The sequence below is a fragment of the Lepidochelys olivacea genome, assembly GCF_965140295.1.
Source record: "Lepidochelys olivacea isolate rLepOli2 genome assembly, chromosome: 1".
Lineage (NCBI taxonomy): Eukaryota > Metazoa > Chordata > Testudines > Cheloniidae > Lepidochelys > Lepidochelys olivacea.
The window spans coordinates 197,366,832-197,387,703 of record NC_140411.1 but is presented as its reverse complement, the minus strand read 5'-3'; positions in this window follow the sequence as shown (position 1 = coordinate 197,387,703).

Sequence of the window (20,872 nt, the reverse complement as noted above, 5' to 3'; positions counted from 1 at the left end):
CTTGTTACCCTTTATGTCTCTAGCTAGTTTGATCTCATTTTGTGCCTTGGCCTTTCTAATTTTGTCCCTACCTACTTGTGTTATTTGTTTATATTCATTGTTTGTGATTTGACCTAGTTTCCAGTTTTTATTGGACTCTTTTTTGACTTTCAGATCATTGAAGATCTCCTGGTTAACTCAGCATGGTTTCTCGACATACTTCCTATCTTGCCTATGCAGTGGGATAGTTTGTTCTTGTACCCTTAATAACGTTTCCTTGAAAAACTGCCAACTCTCTTGAACTGTTTTTTGCCTTAGACTTGCTTCCATGGGATCTTACCTACCAAATCCCTGAGTTTGATAAAAGTCTGCCTTCTTGAAATCCATTATCTTTATAATGCTGCTCCTTGAATTCCTCTGTACTAGTCTTTCATCAGTAATGACCTCCACACCATTTAAGCCTTGTACCACCTCATTTGCTTTCATTTGAAATATCTTCTGTACGGAGAATATTGTAAGTGGCATGTGAGTGAACGATGAGTGGCCAACTAGTGCATTAAATGTCATCAGTTTGCTGTTTGTTAGTTTTTTCTAGCTAGTCTTATTTGCTAGGGTCTGCTTTGTGCATCTACTATCCTAAAGAAAAGTGACTGTGCCTAACTTGTGGGTAATATTGTCTGAAGTGGAAAGACTGTAGTTTTCCCTCAAATAACTTTGATGTTTTTCAGATCACAAGTTACCTTTCATCTCACTGAAGTGGTAGGCTTCTCAATGTACGTCATCATTTCTGTGTCTGGCTTTAGATGTACTTTACTACATCTTGGCAATTAGCCTTTTGGAATATGTCTAGTTGTTTATTTTTCTTAATTTAAACTTCTGTGAGGTGTGGGTTTGATGGTTTTGTTATTATTTTTATGAGATGGAATAGATTAGTGGTTTTTAGCACCAGGATTGACATTGTGATATGTCTACCATATTGCTTTGGCCTCTGCTATATATGTTATTAAATAACTCTCTAGATTTTAATGCTAGTCTAAAGATGTTTTAGGACAAAGAATCCAATGAGATCATATCCCATACATGTTGGAACTATATTCCATCACTGAACTGTATATGTGGAACTCCCTCTTGCCTACATCTCTTAAGCATGAATACACGCTGGAAGTGCTCAAGCTCTGAGTCTATTAATTTTTGGAATCACTTTGTCTTTCTCATTCCCTCTTTCTTCTAGTCCCTATCTTTTAATTTTCTTCTTTCATTTTAATCAATGTAGTCCTTTAAGCGAGTAAGAAGTACCCTCATGTGTGTTTCCTATACAACACTGTATATGCCACCTTATCTGCATTCACTCCTTCATTTGCACATTATTATTTGTACTGTTCATCAGAGTATTTCAATATGTTTAATAAGTTCAAATGTAATAAAAAGTGTTTTTAAAGTCTTAGTCTCCCTTTGATCAAAAAGATGTTCTTAATACTGAAAAGGGGTACTAATCTGGTTAGTCTCACTGGCTTTTCATTGCTGTTTGTTTCAAATGTTTTCAATACTTTCAACAACTGACCTATGTTCCAGTAGCAATTTTGAATTTCTTGGGTATTTATGTGCCCCTCATGATAAGTGTTGCTTTTTTCTTAAATTTCTGCGACTTGTATTGGTGCTAGAAGGAGGCCGCGTCCTGTACAGAATCAATCTCTGATTAACATCTCACCCCGACTGTTTAGTCCTCTCTAATTGTATGATCATCAGATATAACCAAAACGATCCTCTTTTCAGCATGGCATGTATTTTTTCCTATGCCAGGCAACTTGTGTCATGTGTGTATGTGTGCACACAAACATGTGCTTCTGCAGATTTCTTCCCTTGCTTCTTTATCTGCTAAACTTCTCTTAGCTCCAAGTTCTGCCTCCTTTTGTATTAAACTCATTTTATTTTCTGTGGTTTACCTCTACAATGATGTGCTTGACACAGATGTCCAGTATATATTCCCCATTTAGTGTAACTCACTATGGTCTGATCCAGCTCCCGTTTGACTGAAGGGAAAAACTCCTTTTGACTTCAATAGGAAGTTGATCGGGCCAGATGCTATTTTGCTGCTTGGATATCTGGCATATCCTGCTATTCTCCCAGCCCTATTTAGGGTCCAAATCACAGTTTTTCCTAATTTTTCAGTGTCTTGCCCCTAATAAAAATCAGTCTTTTGACATATGTTCATATGCAAATGCAGTCTTTTATTTTGTATTGCAGCTGAGGTAACCATTTGTCTATTGACTTTACTACATTTAAAAAAAAAATCAAAACAACTTTTGAAAAAAATATATTCTGGCATAGATTAAAATACTCCTGAACAAAATAACTTGTCCAGGGTTTTTCAGTCAGCTGAGGTGATCTGTCTGTTGGATTCCTGTGTACTGCTGATCTTGTTTCCTTTCTGTCCAGTTCATGGTTGTAAGTGTGCAGCCTTTTGGGTCTTTGACAATTTGTCTGCTTCTTGTCCTGCAAGAACCAAAATGATCTACTTCTTCCACATGGACCACTTTTCAGAAACATTTCCCATTTCAAAGTCCTCTGGAGTTATATTTCCTACATTAGCACCAGTTGCTATTTTAGTCTACTTTCATCCCCATGTTTGCCCTCAGATGATTTTACAAAATAAGTCATCCTCTGCGAAAGGCTTCTAAAACAGCTTCTTAATTTAACTGTCAGACAACAAGTTCCTACATGCCAGTCCCTTGAGCTGGCTTTCTGACTTCACTGCTGCCAGTTCCTATGTTAATCTTGAGTTGACATTTTTGCTCAGAGTGCTGGTTACAGGTCACACTCCAACAAAACTACTGCCAAAGTAAATGGATGTGCTGTTGCCCTCCTCTCCCAGCCTTGCAGAATATTTTTCCCAGTCAAAAATTTGACACAGAAACACCTTATGTCCTCCAATTCCACTGCAACATAGCATGATCTTCAAAGTCCCTATGGGATATTTAAAAATCAGTGTTATAAAGTACAGGACATTTTTATTCTCTCTTTTTGATTAAATGCAGGGGAATTAATTGTTTCTAAACATTGTTAATGTAAGGCTAATGTTCAATTTAAAATCTCAGCCATCAGGAAATTAAAATAAAAGTCTTCTCACTCATATCATATTGCATTCTGAAAACTCAAAGTAAAACTGAATTAAACCAGGGTGAGAAGGAACAACGAACACCGGGTACAGACTTTGTACTAGATGTGGATTCCAAAGCTCAAAATAAATTTGGGCGTGAGGATACCTGGTTAGAAATCTGTGTGAAGAGTTATTTTTCCCAGATAGGGAAGTTAATGCATCAATGATGTGAAATACTGAATTTCTTGTAAAATAAGGAGATATACAAATCAGTGGATAACTTAAATTATTAATTGTGTGGGAAGATGACTGGACAAAGAGCAGTGACCTGGAGCTAGGAAAGAAAAGGTTTAGGCCCAGTGGGACAAATTGTGAGGTCCTTAATTTGCTTTCACATAATCTTCATTCATACAAATTCTCATTGAGTAAAGTGAAACTTCGGAAGTGCGAGGACTGAATAAGACTTTAACCACTTAACAGTAACAGCAACTGGGCCTTGGAATAAATTCACAGAAGAGTTGGTGAACGTACCATCATACCAGATATTCTGGAGCAAGTTAGAAACGATAAACAGAAGCAGAATAAAATGAGCAGTCATACAAAATAAAGGCTGCATCGCTGAACGATTCAGGTGATCTTTGTTGTCCCTAATACAAGAGGTCTATGCTTTTTAAAAGGCCCAAAATATATGTTTAGTTGATAAAACTTAATGGTTCCTTTGGGACCATTAAAAGTTTATTATGACAGTAATATACATTATAAACACTTATTTAAAATGAATTTAGAGCAGCTGTTATAGCATATCTGGTAAACATCCAAAGAATTTTACAAAATACATTATACATCATGAAGAAGAAATCTCAGGCAATTCAGGGGCTCGGATAACCATCCCAATTTTTGGCTTATCCAAACCACATTGGATCTCACCAGATCAGGCTCTCCTGAGCTTTTCAGTACTTCCTTGTTCTCTCAAGACCAAGAGTACCATGACACTTCTGTTGTATTCCTTGCGGTATTTTGATATTACTGCTTCCAACCCAAACTGGGAAGTGCAAAGAGGTGAAAAAACGTTTTCCTCTCATTCAAATAATGAAAAAGGCTAAGTGAACATTTTTCAAGCCACCAAAGTTTGGAATCTCATTCTGGACATTGTAAAGGATGTAAAGAGATCTGACGAACTTAAGAAACTGGGAATGGATGGTACTCTCACCTGTTATGAAGGTGGTAGTTTCATTTTGCCAAGCTTAAATGGAGCGTCTCATATTTCTTTTCCCTTTCCCTAACAACAGCCACTTTGCTGATCCATTCTACCAGGTGATGCCTAGAATACCTAGAAGTAAACTCTTGTTGGTCAAAGAAAAGAAAAGCACTGTGTAAGAAATGTGAATTCCTCCTCATTTGCCATTAAAGGACACACAAACTTCCTGCAAGTCTCCTGAGCCTGTTGTAGCTCCACAGCCGTCAGAACTGGAAGGCTTTTAACCTTACCTGAAAGGAAAATGGATAGTCAAAAATTTCTGTAATGGAACTGTCGGTAAAGGAGAGAACTGGGAAGTATGAATCAAAGACTTTTGACTCTCATCGTGGTGAAGTGGAAAATAGAATTCTCCATCTTGAAAGAGAAAAAAAGATCAGATTGTTGGGTAAAAAGCCCTTGGACAATGGATTAGTTTGAGGACTTAGAGAGGTCAAACCTGAGGATTTTTGGTATACAAAGTGTGCACATGGCCACTTCCTGATTTATTATATCCAAGCTCTGATCCCTGAGGCTCTGGGGCCAATAGGGCAAAACTGCACTGGAAATCAAACATACACAGAAAACCATGTTGCTCCCACCCTCCCTCCAAATGTCAATAGACCAAGGATGATCACAGTCAAGTATTTTAGATAACACGCCAGAGAACTCATGTTGAAAGAAGCAAGTAATGGTATGATATGTCCTTTTCATAGTACTAGTTTTTCCTTCCTCCCTAATATCCGTCTAGAGACTCAGACACATTGTGCAGCCTTTAACCCCATTAAAAAACCAAGTATCATCTGAGGAATAGCTAATATGTACTTTGCATCCAAAGTGAGGAACAAGAACAAAACATGTCCCCTTTTTGTATTTTACTAACACCTTTTGCCACTCCTAGAGCACATTGAAAAGGCAGAGAAGTTTACAAGGGCTATTGTAGCAGACTCTCACTGGAATTCATAGGATGAATCATGGTGGCTTAACAACACATTTTTAATTACAGCACTAAAAGTTATTTTTCTCTGGTCCAGCAATAATGTTCAGACTGGCTTATGGTAGATAATCTACTATAGTGCTGTCTATACATAGATACTGGAGTTTTAAGCTTTTTTGCATTGTTGTATTTTTGCATCTCCTGGAGAAGACTAGATAGCAAGATGTGCAATCCCTCTATACTTCATCTGGCTGCTGAACTCAGCTTTTTATGACTATATAGGGAGTTTAAGAACATTGTAAATGTGCCTATTAACTAACATTTTCTTTATACACTTCTTGATATCTCTCTACCCACCCTTCATATATTGCCTTCCTTTTTAGACTAAGTTCTTCAGAACAGGGACTGTTTCTACCTATGTAATGTGTCTAGCCCACTGAGACCCCACAATACAAATAATTAATAATGCACGTGCACGGCTCAAGAAGCTTATACAGAAAATGATAATAGGCAGGTTATAGATACATAATGTTAATAGGCAGATATTATATGTGACTGCTCAGCATACTTTATAAAGATCTTTTTCCCTACCATTCTTTCTGTCTTACTTATTGATAATGGAACACCAGGGAGCCTTTTTTAGTTCTTTGGCACTCCACTGTTGGTTCGACAGTTCAGATGTTGGCTACTAATGGATTAACTCTCTAGTTTTTTCTTTCTTTTAGCAATCCCTGGTAATACTTTCCATTATTCATGTACATGACCTCTTCTTTCTCCCTCTCTGGTGACTGAATTGCACACCCAGTTCCAGTGTTGCAACTTGAAAGATTTTATCATGAGTCTCATGATATGTGGTTTTTTTGCTTGAAGCCTCCGTTTCTGGAGTGAAGTGATTACATGAAAATCTCAATCTTCATTTTTTTAAAATGAACTTTTTAGTCATCATGTTTGTGGAGAAAAGCTCAAAAACATGACCTAAAAGGCTCAGAAATGAGACAGCAAAGTAAAGGAACTCAACATTTGTTCTATGTTCAAAATATGATTTTAGGCCATTCTCTTGATTTTGGGGGGCTTGACTCAAGCTTTGGAACATTCAGGTCTGTCAACATCATAATTTTTCCTTGCCCTTTCCCCCAGTCTTTCCTCCCCTCAATCCCTAGCTCCTCTCTTTTGTCTTCTTTACTGCTTGCTAGCAACTCCTAATTTATCACTTTGTTCAACTGTGACTAAAATGCCTTAAAAGGTCATTTTCCTAAACGCGCAGTCCCCCGTACTACACAATGTGCGAGGTTAGTTTTGTTTAGTGAAGGGTTTTAATTGCTCCATTTCTTCTGAAATTGATATGTATTCTGAGAATTCCCAGTGTTATCAACAAATGCACTGGACACTTGTAAAAGGGCTTTCTGATTTAGGTTTGAGTTAAACTTGAAGGGAAAATAATGCCTGCAGCCTGTAATGCAATTTATTTTCAGACAGACATCAGTTCAGTACCAGCATGGCCTCCTCCACCCCAGACCCTGAAAAACCGAGCTAGAAAGTTTTTGTGGGCTCAACCAACAATGTCGTTGGACACAATTATATTATGATTCACCTGGGGACTAATGTATTACTATTAGATATTCCACAAGCAGGGTACAGTTGGTGAAATAAACATTAACCTGTTGCAATAGGAATGATTTCAGAACTGTTTCAAGAGATAAATGGGGGCAGGAGAGGGATGAGGAAAATTATAGCTGAAAATGGCAATAGTGTCACAGATGTCTATTTTACAGGATGCTGCTAAGGCCCACAAGAAGAGAGAAATGATCCTGCCACCATCTAAAGTAAATAATAGTCAGGGACTTATCTCAAATTGAAAAGATAAAATCAAATCCCTACCACTAAGGTAAATTAAGTAGAGTAAGACTGAAACCCTACTTAAGCCTGATCTAAAACCATTGGACTCATTAGGAGTCTCTCCATTAACTTCAGTGAGCTTTGGTTCAGACTTTCTAATATTAGTGGTGAACTTAATATATTAAATCATAGCAGTGAGTACTTGATCTTAATAAGAACAAATTATTTCTTAGGAGTAACAAAGCTGATTCAGGTTTACCAAGACAACTTAGAAAACAGATTCAGGGAAAACCAATTAAAGAATCTAAAGTCCAGGGAGTAACTTTCACCCTCCCTGACACAAAGAATATTTTTCAGAACTGTTATTAAATCATTTGTACTCATACAAAGTAGGTAATAAAGGTAATATACTGTACCCTCCTCTCTAGCCAAGGACCAACTACCTATCATCCCTGAGAAAGAACAAATTGACCAGGATGCTGGGCTCCAACAGTTTTTCAATTAACTTATCAAACATTATAAAACAAGAGATTGCTCCCTTGCTTACAATGCAACTATTATGCTTATACCAATAGAAGAAAAGCGCTGGAAGAATGTGCCTTAGATAGGAACATTTTACAATTAAAGAGATGTTAAAATTCTGGGAAACGTCCTAGCAGCATGGTTAGATATGGTGGTTCGTTCTTTTATTCACAGAGACTAAACAGGCTTTATTAAGCATCAGTCTACTGACTATGGGTCCAGGGTTCTTAGCTTAATCTATTTAGGTGCTGAGAAGATGTTTGATTGGGTTGAGTGGGACTATTCCTTTGCAGTGTTAAAGAAGATGGATTTTGGTTAGAAGAACTTCTTGGACTAAGCTGGAGCATTGCATGCCAAGCCAAATGTCAGGATATCTGTAAAAAAGGGGAAAGACATCAATTTTAGTACTGACCAGTGGTATGATGGATGACTTGTGGTATTAGTTGTGGATGTTTAAAGTGGCCATTAGGAGGCACAGAGCAAGAAGTAAACAGGAAATAAAGACAGTCTTGCATTCACCCCAACCAGGGTGTGCCGAGTCTCCATACTCTGTAAAGGGCTTGTGCTACTATATGATTGAAAATGGCCATTTATATCATTGTTGCTACCACTGTTATACAATTGCAACAAATCATATACAAAGTATGTCATGTAAGGTATCAATGGAAAAAGTTGTAAATCTACTAAATATGATAATCCCATTTTTTACTTGTGTATCATCTTTGTATTTGAAGTTATGACTATTTGCTATGTATTTGTATCTCAAACATGTGTTTTGTTCTTGCATGACACCCACAAGATAGTTTTACATCCAGTCTAGCCTGCCCAGTGTTGATGAACCATTCAATTGTTGGACCATTCAGATGATGATGGGCCGTTAATGGAGATTAGCTTTTCAATGCTTCTTCCTGCAGATGCCTCAGACAATAAGAAGCCAATGGTTACCCCTGTGATTCAGCAAAACAAGTAAGAGCATGTGATGTGGACATGTGACCTCACATGCCATCTTTGTCAATAACTTTCCATACACAGAGGCTGTGAGCTTTGTTTGGGACAGTAAATTTTCATTCACATGGCAGAGGATATAAAAGACACCCGAGACATCTCCATTTTACCTCATTCCTGCTCCAGTTCTCTGGACTGTGGATTTACAACTAAAAGAAGTGTTTTGAACAACGGTCTGAAGACCTTCCAGTCTTTTGGAAGTTACCAGAGATTTTGCAAGCCAGCAGTCTATTCCATCACTGCTATTATCCTGGTCTGTTAACACTGAAAATCACTTATATGTATATTCCTTAACCATTCAATAAACTCTTTTCTTTTATTAGTAAAATCTTTAGTTAATAAACTCAGGATTGGCTGACAGCATGATATTTGGGAAAGATCTGAGATACACATTGACCTGGGGGTAAGCATCTGATCCTTTGGGATTAGTAGAAACTTACATATGGTAAATTGGGTTTTCAGTAACCTCTCACTATATTAGATCCGTTTGTCTGGATGGGAGCCAAGGGCTGGCATGCCTAAAGGTACTACAGAAGCTCCTGGGTTACTGTTTTGGTGAATCTAATCATAGAATAAACCACCAGTCTTTGGGGATTGTCTGCCCTGTTTCTTGCAGTCTGCTCTCAGTGTGGTCCATTCCAGGCACCCTGTCACAGGGATGTCCCCTGTAATTATTAATAAATCATTCAGGGAATTAAGGGCATAGAGGCCTTGATCCAGCAAAACACTTAAGCATATGCTTAACTCTAAGCGTGTGAGTAGTCCCAATGACCTCAATGGGATCACTCACGTGTTGAAAGTGAAGTACGTGTTTAGGTGTCTTACTGGATCAAGGCCAGAGGTAGCTTGAGTAAACTGTCAAATAGCACTTCACCTGATTCTTTATATCACTGCTCCAAGTGTGTCAAGGTTCCTCTCCCACTCTGAACTCTAGGGTACAGATGTGGGGACCTGCATGAAAAACCTCCTAAGCTTATCTTTACCAGCATAGGTCAAAACTTCCCCAAGGTACAAAATATTCCACCCGTCGTCCTTGGATTGGCCGCTACCACCACCAAACTAATACTGGCTACTGGGGAAGAGCTGTTTGGACACGTCTTTCCCCCCAAAATACTTCCCAAAACCTTGCACCCCACTTCCTGGACAAGGTTTGGTAAAAAGCCTCACCAATTTGCCTAGGTGACTACAGACCCAGACCCTTGGATCTTAAGAACAATGAACAATCCTCCCAACACTTGCACCCCCCTTTCCTGGGAAATGTTGGATAAAAAGCCTCACCAATTTGCATAGGTGACCACAGACCCAAACCCTTGGATCTGAGAACAATGAAAAAGCATTCAGTTTCTTACAAGAAGACTTTTAATAAAAATAGAAATAAAGAAATCCCCCCTGTAAAATCAGGATGGTAGATACCTTACAGGGTAATTAGATTCAAAACACAGAGAACCCCTCTAGGCAAAACCTTAAGTTACAAAAAAGATACACAGACAGAAATAGTTATTCTATTCAGCACAGTTCTTTTCTCAGCCATTTAAAGAAATCATAATCTAACACGTACCTAGCTAGATTACTTACTAAAAGTTCTAAGACTCCATTCCTGGTCTATCCCCGGCAAAGACAGAATATAGACAGACACACAGACCCTTTGTTTCTCTCCCTCCTCCCAGCTTTTGAAAGTATCTTGCTCCTCATTGGTCAGATGCCAGCAAGGTTACCTTTAGCTTCTTAACCCTTTACAGGTGAGAGGAGCTTTCCCCTGGCCAGGAGGGATTTCAAAGGGGTTTACCCTTCCCTTTATATTTATGGCAAAGTGCAACCATACTGCTCCTCCTAGAGGGTTCTGGAAAGGCATGCTGGTAAGTGCATTCACAGACCTCAAATTCTTGCCTTTTGGAACCCCTTGGACTGGCACCTGATCCAAGGCCCATTGAAATCAATAGGCAGATTCCCATCGACTTTAATAGGCTCTGAGTGAGACCCTTGAACAACAGATAGGGACTATCTGCCCTTTTCACTGATGCCTCAAAATAAAATGTCAGGGTAAATTTCTCATTTCTGTCATTTTAAAATTAGGCTTAGCAGAATTCAGTGTTTCTTTTTTGAAAATTTTGACAGATAATATTGATATTTGTGTTTAATAAAAAAAATGAAAAAGATGCTTGAGTTAAATTTTCACAGTAGAGGGAAATGAGGAGAAGAGGTTCCTGAGAATGGGCTGGACAAACAATTATTTAATGACAGTAGAAGTAAGATTCAAAATATTAAAGCTTTATAACTGTCAACATCACATGTCGAAATAGACAAACTAAATGTCCTTAAATCAAACTCAAGTAATTTCTCAAGCAGCATTTTTCTTACTTTTTCATTGGTTTGTGAGCACAGGGTGAAACTGACATTTATTGATATCTTCCAACAAAAAGCCCACCTTTCCAAGCCTATTTATAATCTCTCTGTTCTGATTCCATGGTTCAGAAAGAGGATTGTGTCTGGAAGCATTTATTCAGAAATAGGACTGTAGGAATAAATGCCTTCCACATGTACTACTTACCCCTCCTTTGTTACGTACTTTGGATGCCATCCTCGGTATGATATGGGTTAAGAAAGTGAAGGGTCAAGCTCTAATTTAGCTGACCCTACACAGTGACCCATCTCTGACGGATTTGTTTTGGTCTGTATAAACAGACAAAAACCTGGCTCCACTGAAGTCAATGGCAAAACTCCCATTCACCTCACTGCAGCCAGAATTTCACTGAATATTCCAGTGATTAGAACGTGAACATAAAGAGAGAGAGGCTGTATAGGCCTTGAAACTGTCAGGATAAAACATTCTGAAGCAAAAATAACATCTTCCCTATCACTGCAATCACTTTGACCATGTGGGAACAAGTGTATTCCAAATTTAAATTCCATTCTTGACAAACATTTCTGGCCTGCTAATTTGAGCAATTTAAGAAACTAATATGGTACTAAAACATCTACTTTATTATTCACAGTTCTTAGAAAGAGTGTCAGTTCTTACTCTAAAGGACATGAGAATTAGATGACTACTGCCCCTTTTCCCTCTATTTACTAATCCACCCATTTGTACAGGTGCCATTGAAAAACCAAGCATTCACTAGGGATTTTTGCCTTTAAATCAATTTTTGTTTAGGACTTATTGACAAGCATGTATTTTTGGCAGACTTTAAAAAGCTTTAATATTGCATCCCTTACCTCCAAACACACAGAGAGCTGGGAACATGCATTTAAATCCCAAAATCTTGCAGGAAGTAATGCAGTGTTTATGTTCTCCAAATTTCGGTCTGCGGGAGGCTTAATTTAAGATGATCACCCATTGGTACATGGTTGCACATCTACACTCTCTCTCAAATGGATAAGGATGAGTACTGGAAGGAGTACAGTGATTGGGATGTTATTTCGTGGTCTGTGGAGCTACAGAAACTCAAGAAGAGTATACCTCACAACCCTAAGCCTTGTGTATGACGAAGAAAAGGTTAGTTATAAGACTAGTATAGATATATTTGAGCATAAGCTTTCGTGAGCTACAGCTCACTTCATCGGATGCATGTTCCACTGCATGCATCAGTGGAAGTGAGCTATAGCTCACGAAAGCTTATGATCAAATAAATTTGTTAGTCTCTAAGGTGCCAGAAGTACTCCTGTTCTTTTTGCGGATACAAACTACCACGGCTGCTACACATATCTATACTAGGTTTCAGAGTATCTACATTTAATATGTTTAGATGTTAAGAGATGAGCTTTTGATTTGGGGGTACCTTTAGGCCATTACACACAGAGAAATATTGCAGCTGAACAATTGTTTCTCTCTGCTTAAGGCTACTATTACTTATTTTTTGCACTATAGTACTGCTTTTAGAGCAGGGGCAGGCAAACGTTTTGGCCTGAGGGCCACATTGGGTTTCCAAAATTGTATGGAGGGCTGGTAAGGGGAGGCTGTGTTTCCCAAAACAGCCAGGTGTGGCCTGGCCCCCGCCTCCTATCCAACCCCCCGCTTCTCGCCCCCTGACCGCTCCCCTGGGATTTCTACCCCTTCCAACTCCCCTGTCCCCTGATGCCCCCCTCATCGGTACTCCTGCCCTATCCACCACCCCTTGCTCCCTGTCCCCTGACTACCTCCAAACCCCCCCACCCCTGACTGCCCCCTGGCTTCCCTGGCCCATCCAACCCCCCTGTTCCCCACCCTCTGACTGCCCCAACCCTATCCACACCCCCCTCCCCTGCCCTCTATCCAACCCCTTCTGCCCCCTTACCGCGCTGCCTGGAGCGCCGGTGGCTGGCAGCACTACAGCTATGCCGCCCAGAGCACAGGGTCAGGCCGTGGCTCTGCAACAGCGCTGGCCGGCCGACCAGGCTGCGTGGGAGGGGGAACAGCAGGGGAGGGGCCTGGGACTAGCCTCCTTGGCCAGGAGCTCAGGGGCTGGGCAGGAGGGTTCCATGGGCTGGATGTGGCCCGCGAGCCATAGTTTGCCCCCCTCTGTTTTAGAGTCACCAACCACAATGGGGGTCCCTTGTGCTAGGCATTATCACAACACATAGTGAGAGTCAGCCCTTGCTTTGAAGAGCTTATACTATAAATAGACAAAACAGAAAGGGTAGAAGGGGGAAGTCAATGATTGTTCAGAATGAGGAAAAATCTAGACTCTTCCTTCCTGAAGCGGGTGCAATATTGTTGATGTGTAGGTGGCAGAGATGTATGAACTAATTCAAACCAGTCCTCCAACTATGCTTTCTCTCAGTTCTGCCTTTATGCTTTTTCTTTCACACAGACTCATTATAGGACTGACCAGCTTCAGTTTCTCTCCTCTTAACAAAAACTTAGTATAGTTTTACTGGAAATCTGGTGATGGGTGACAAATAATCACACTCTTTGGTGTGTTGCTAAGCAGCAATTTTTGCCAACATTTTTAACCTAAAGCGAGGTCCCTAAATCCACATTTAGGAAACTAAATTAAAGACCTGATTTCCAGAAGCAGTGCACAGGCCACCTCCACTGACTTTGATGGGAGTTTTGAGTGTCAAATCCTGGCTCCAGTGAAATCAATGGGAGTTTTGCCAATGTCATCTACTGCTGAACATTGTTGAAAATCAAACCTTGTATTTTATGCGCTTAAATAAGGATTTAAGGAGCAGACTTTAAATACCTTTAAAACACTAGCCCTAAGTTCCTAAACTTAAGGCAACCAAGTTTGAAAATGTTGGCTTTTCTAATTCAGAAAAAGGAAAAATATTCCAGAGAAAGTTGCACTCCATGCTGAAGATGAACTTGAAGTGATCTCTTGAGATGGCTTTTATTTGTCTGTTAAGCAGAATGCACATTTATGGTGCTATATAAATAATAATAACGTTATCACCTCTCTCTATTCTGTTTTTATAATCTGTTTATTCTGCAAATTTCAGCAATAAAAATAAAGAAGATTTGGTTTGTGTTTTCTGTGAACACCCATATCCATTCTTATTTTATGCAGACCAGTTCTCCCATCCAGGGTTATAAGGCACTCTGCATTTAAAGCTATCAGAGGAAAACAAAAGAAGAACAAACTACAGATGTGTTACAACAACATTAAATAACTCCATAAAAGCAAGAGTCCCTCTCATATAATCAATTTTTCAGAAGTCCCCAATGAAAATAAGGAGTTTAAAAAAAAAGAAATTTGAAGCCTTTTACCTGTAAATCACCATACTGAAGCCATACCTGCTACAGTAGGTAGTAAAAGTAGTTATAAATTGATGGCCTATAATGGTCAATATTACATAGCAACAGTTACTACCCTATGGTATCTGAGACCTAGTAGTATTTGTCCAGACATAGAATGGGAAATCATGAGGATATTTTGGATAATATAGTTTGGCCCATCATAACCATTGTTCGTGAAATGAGTGGGGTGACCTCAATCTGTGGTCTAGTAGATAGATGTCCACGCTGCAAAAAGACCACCAAATTAAACCCTTTATTTGCGATTTCAGTAGGTAGTAGGGATGGTTAGCAGAGTATGGAGAGTGAAGGCTCATCCAGAACACAGTAGAGGTACTGCTGGGAGAGCATAGGGGAGGTTTGCACAGCCTGCTGCTTGTGTATACAGCTTTTCAGTGGATAATTAAACTTCAACTTCTAGGGCTGTCAGTCCAGTACTTCCACCAGTAAATCCACTTATGGCTTTAGAAAAAAAGTACTGCAATAATTAAAGCAAAAACTATGATCTGACTGTCTAGGCATTAATCATGCCATTTTGTATTAATCCAGTATTACAGTCGGCACCTTTAAAAGCCTTCATTTATCACACTTCACTGTTTAAGCGGTTCCCATGAAATTTACAATAGTTCCTAATTCTAATGACAGGGAAATGCTGCAGATGTAATCAATAGTAAAACAGGTACATGGCAAGGTTTTATGAGCAACAACTGGATATTCATGTTAGACATTTTGAGGTACTATAAACATCATAAGCTTGGATCCTCCTTAGCTGTTGAGCCATGTCCCCTCTCTCCCACCTGTGAGTAGGGAGAGAAATGGTACAGAGGGAATCCTAATGTGCCTGGTTAAACTGGCTTTTCATCTCCTTTCCTTCACCATTTCCTTTCCTTCAGTAGAGCAGCATAAAGCATCTGGAGAGAATTCAGGGCTCTGGCCCAATTACTGATCTATTTAAGACATGCTCACAGGATTTTAAAATATAAAACAGCATTGACCTATCCAGTGCCATTGCATTAGAAATAATTTGGTGGGACAAAGTGCAGGACTGTACAATTTCATATTCAGTAGACGCTGTTTTGCATTCAGCTACAATGGAAACTTTGAAAGTTGTCTCCACATGAAAATTCTTCTATAGGCATTACTCAAATATTTAGAAATAAATTTAAGTGGGTGGATATCAAAGATCAGTATATGGAGTGTCTTGTCTCCTCAGAGCCAGGAGCACTGGAACTTCAAGTAGAAGTGGATGGGCCATGAGGCCCTGCCCCTCTGTGGCCCCACCCCCTGGCCAGGCCAGAAGCTGGAGCTTGGCATGGTAAGAATTGCCCAGGGAGCCTCGGCCACTGTGAGGAGCCTGGACCCTCCACCTGCCCTTGGTGGGGGGCCAGTGTGTCCGAGAGCAGCCCCCAGCCTGTATCCCCACCCCCTGGGATGCACTGTTCAGGGCAGGTGGAGGATCTGGGGCTCCCCACAGTGTCCTGGGCTCCCTGCATGGCTCTTTCTATTACTCCGCTCTGGTTTCCAGCCTGAGCAGGGGCGGGGCCTCCAGGAGAAGAGGAGGAGCAGGAGAGGGGCCAGGCCTTGCAGTAAAGGCCCACCTCAGCTTCCCGTTCAGGAAGAGACTGGTGCCACCAACAGGGGCTATGCTTTATGGTGGGGGAGCTGATCACCTTGTCAGCTCCCCTCTCACAAAGTGCAGCCCCTGCCAGCGCCACTCCGTAGCTGCACAAGACTTGTAGTTTGAGGGGAGTAATGCAGCCCCCTGCCTCCCAAACTATGCTCATGTTCCAGCGCCCCTGCTCAGAGCCTTTTTCAAGCCCTTAAACTCAACCACTGTTTAAGAAGGGGCCTTAAAAATAAGCCAAACTCCTTTAGTGACTGGGAACGTTCTCCTCTTCTCCCCCGTTTCTAGCTGCTTTCAAAGTCAATGGGAGCAGCTGAGGGCTCAGTGCTTTTGAATATTGGATAAGCTGCCGAGTTGTCATGCGAGGATGTGTCCTTCCTTAAGGTCCACTCACGTCAGAGAGAGTCAAGGGCACTCAGCACTTTGCAGGAGTGCTCAGCTACCTAAAGGTATATCACTGAAGGACCTTACATATGGACCCTTCTTTTCTGTTTATTCTCTCTCTAGAAGCCAAACTTGGATTCACACGACCTTCCAAGTGAGTGGGGCTGGATGAAGCTCCTTCTGGTGTCTGTCAAGCACTGCTCCTACACCTGACCTCTGACAGGGTTTACTATCAATGTATATAAAGTGTTTCTGTTCCTCCTAAGGGTTTGGTGCACTGTCAGTCCTGTGCTTCCACCCTGCCAGCCCCAGGTTGAAGTGGCTTATTTAAAATTCTTTACAGAAGTACATTAGTATAAATTAGGAGGTGGAGGCCATTATCCTGCATAAAGTGTAAATTTTTATTCAAATAATTCTATTAGCATAATTATCTTTGAGAAATTAAATGTACATTATTACACTTGCTGTGCCACAATTATAAAAAAACAAAATTTCACTTGTAAGGTTGTGCAGTTCTCAAGCAATTAGCCATATTGCACCCTGCAAACCAAAATTAAACACATAAATTAAAACAGCAGGGGGGGGATAATAATGTTAGGGAGGTGGCATAGACTTTCTGTAGTTTGTTGCTTCCAAAGCTCATACTCCAACAAGAATAGGTCAGAAAAGCAGGATTAACAGGGTTTCCCCATACTATTCTGTCTTCTGATTTAAAAGCTACTTGGCAGAACATGATGATAAAAGTATAACCAAACAAGTCATTTAAGTGTGTTCTCTCTACTCAGCTTTTGAGTATTGTTCTAATTTTTTCTCCACAGAAGAATTTTTTTTTTTATTAATCAGCTGAAAGCATTGGTCTTGAATTCAGCATCCACTGTCTTAGTCAGTATGATTTGGACAGGCACCCTTCTAATCCTTCTGAGTGCATTTATACACAGACATCTATAAACAGACATAGAATCATAGAATATCAGGGTTGGAAGGGACCTCAGGAGGTCATCTAGTCCAACCTCCTGCTCAAAGCAGGACCAATCCCCAACTAAATCATCCCAGCCAGGGCTTTGTCAAGCCTGACCTTAAAAACCTCAAAGGAAGGAGATTCCACCACCTCCCTAGGTAACTCATTCCAGTGCTGCACCACCCTCCTAGTGAAAAAGTTTTTCCTAATATCCAACCTAAACCTCCCCCACTGCAACTTGAGACCATTACTCCTCGTTCTGTCATCAGCTACCACTGAGAACAGTCTAGATCCATCCTCTTTGGAACCCCCTTTCAGGTAGTTGAAAGCAGCTATCAAATCCACCCTCATTATTCTCTTCCACAGACTAAACAATCCCAGTTCCCTCAGCCTCTCCTGATAAGTCATGTGTTCCAGTCCCCTAATCATTTTTGCTGCCCCCCGCTGGACTCTTTCCAATTTATCCACATCCTTCTTGTAGTGTGGGGCCCAAAACTGGACACAGTACTCCAGATGAGGCCTCACCAATGTCCAATAGTGGGGAACGATCATGTCTCTCGATCTGCTGGCAATGCCCCTACTTATACAGCCCAAAATGCCATTAGCTTTCTTGGCAACAAGGACCACTGTTGACTCATATCCAGCTTCTCGTCCACTGTAACCCCTAGGTCCTTTTCTGCAGAACTTCTGCCTAGTCACTCAGTCCCTGGTCTGTAGAAGTGCATGGGATTCTTCCGTCCTAAGTGCAGGACTCTGCACTTGTCCTTGTTGAACCTCCTCAGATTTCTTTTGGCCCAATCCTCTAATTTGTCTAGGTCCATCTGTATCTTATCTACTACTACTCCCAGTTTAGTGTCATCTGCAAACTTGCTGACAGTGCAATCCACGCCATCCTCCAGATCATTAATGAAGATATTGAACAAGACTGGCCCCAGGACTAACCCTTGGGGCACTCTGCTTGATACCAGCAGCCAACTAGACATGGAGCCATAGATCACTATCCTCGTACTTGAGACACCCCTTTTATCTGACTGGTTCTTACTCCCACCCCTACAAAAATCATCTCTATTTCAATGCACAGCCACATTTCCAGAGAGAATAAAGCATCTGAACAACAGATAGAAATAAAATACAAATGCTGAAAAGGCCTGCACTAACATACGCTGATGAGGTACTTCTGGAGAAACTTTATCCTATAAAATCTTCCTTATTTGGAATTTATTTATGTGCCCTTCCTGCTGTATCCAAATCAGACTGAGCTAATGCTATTACATGGGGTGTGAGAGAAACAACTGGAAGAAATTGCAGAGATTCTATCAGATTCCTCAGCTGAGGGAGCTCACCTGCAATTTGTTATTTAAGTTCACAACCTGAAGATACTATTGACTGCTAAGCTGCCACTAGATATATAGGTCCTAACTTGCAGCTGCAAAGAGCTGAATTTCCTTTCAGACAGAACTTTATGAGTCGATTATACTATGTACTTTAAATAATGCTACACCTGAAGTATATTCAAAAACTCCATCCTTGCAAATGAAACATCCCACCTGGTCATTAATGATTCTCACAAGGAACATTTTACATACACGCACCACAAAATGCACTGGCTTCCAGTTTGTTTCCTTTTACAATTCAAGGTGTTGGTTTTGACCTAAAATCCTAAATGAATGGGTCCCGGCAACTTTACAGACCATGGCCCAGATCCTCAAACATATTAAGGCTGCTAACTGCCAGGATCTGGGCCTGTCTGTCTTGCTTATATGCTGGTGTGGTAGCCGAGTTCAGCTGAGGAGATCTAGATCCCTTAAATTTAAATAGGAGAGGTCTGACTGTTAAGGGTGAAGTTCTTCAGGGAAGGTGCTTCAGCTCTGGAATACTTCCCCCCCCCCCCCCGGTATGACAGAGTCTCTATGTTTGTTGACTTTTAGGACACACTTTTCTCTCATATTATTCAGAAGGATATAAGTGTGTTAAAGAAAGGTCATACTCATGAGGAGTTTTCTGGATAGGGAAGATGATATCGTGGGTATTTATCCAGTCTATAATTTCAGCAGGCATCTTTGTAAATAATTGTTCATATTCTCATTTTGAGAAGAGGAGCTGATTAATCCAAAGAAATAAATTAAAAATGATTTAAAGAGTGTTTGGAGAAAAAAATTAGTCTTTTCCTTTACTGACTCTGCTGAATTTGAATAAAGAAGGAAGACAATAAAAGTGGAAACAATCATTTAAAAATGTCTCTTTAGGTTCTTATCAATGAGGTTAAAACCAATATTACACAAACTAATTGAATCAGATTGATTGAATATCATTTGCATTGCTTCTATAGTCCACTGGAAGGAGGAGTGTCATTCAAATAACAGAGTTAATTCACCCATTCATTTGGAAATGTATAAGGTTTTCAAGCCCTGGCAAAGAAAAGAAGGATTATTCCTTAGCACCAATCTATGCCAGTTTTCAATGCTCATACATGTTTTGCTGAGAAAGAGGCTCAGCCAGCTCAGAATCTACTGCTGTTTAAAATTCATATAATTAACTATTACTATGGGTTGGCAATATGTCCTTACCTGGACATGTGTATCCTTGAACATACTGTAAATATGTTTGTGGCATAGTTTGATTAATTATTTCTTTTTTTGTCAAGTATTAGTACCTTTCTTATTCAAACTGCAGTTAACTGGAGCGCTCTCTCATCCCAAGATTGAAGATGTCCCCCAGGGCTTGTCTTTGGCACAGTAACCTTTATCCACTGAAGTCTAATCAACCCATACGGCAACTGCCAGCACCTCCATCAATGGGAAAGCTGATTATCTATAAACAGGAAACCCTGGGTATAGACTTCAAAGCTGATTGGGCCAGCTCCACTATCAAGGCTGAATCCCCACTCTGGCACTTCAAGTGCAGAAGGTGGGGGCCCTCAAGGATTTTAAAAATTAATACTTGCCACTCTACGCTTGTATTGAACTCCCAAGGTTACAGCTTTTCTCTGACCTTGGCTTGATAAACGCTGCCACCACCCAAATGTAAAAAAAAAAAAAAAACAACCCTTGAACTCAGGAAGGAGCACTTGGGAAGTCCTCCCTGTGGGATACCCTCAAGCCCTTTCACACCACCCCTCCCCATCTGGGGAAGAGCTTAGAAAGAAAACAAAGGAAATTAGCTATTGCTACCAGCTAATCAAACAACATGTGCACAAACCTCTTGGGACACCAAAAATCCAATCCTGTTCTTAAAAAAGGTAAATTTTATTAAAAACAAAAAAGAAAGAAAATACATCTGGAACTTAGGCTTTTGCTGGATTTTAAAAGAGCAATTCCAAAAATTAAGCACCCAAAATAGCTTTCTTGGGGGTTCAGCTTAAAGGTTACAAGCAAACAAAAGCACATGGGGTTAGCACAGAGGAGTCCATTAGCAATAAACCTAATCACATCTTTCTAAAGATTCCTGATCTACTTACACATTTGGGAGTTCCAGATAAGTAGTTCTAGGTATGATCTGATGATTTATGATCATACCTGTCTTAAAGTTGTTTACAGCATTGCTACTCTGTGTCTCCACTCTCCGGAGAACAACCACAGACACA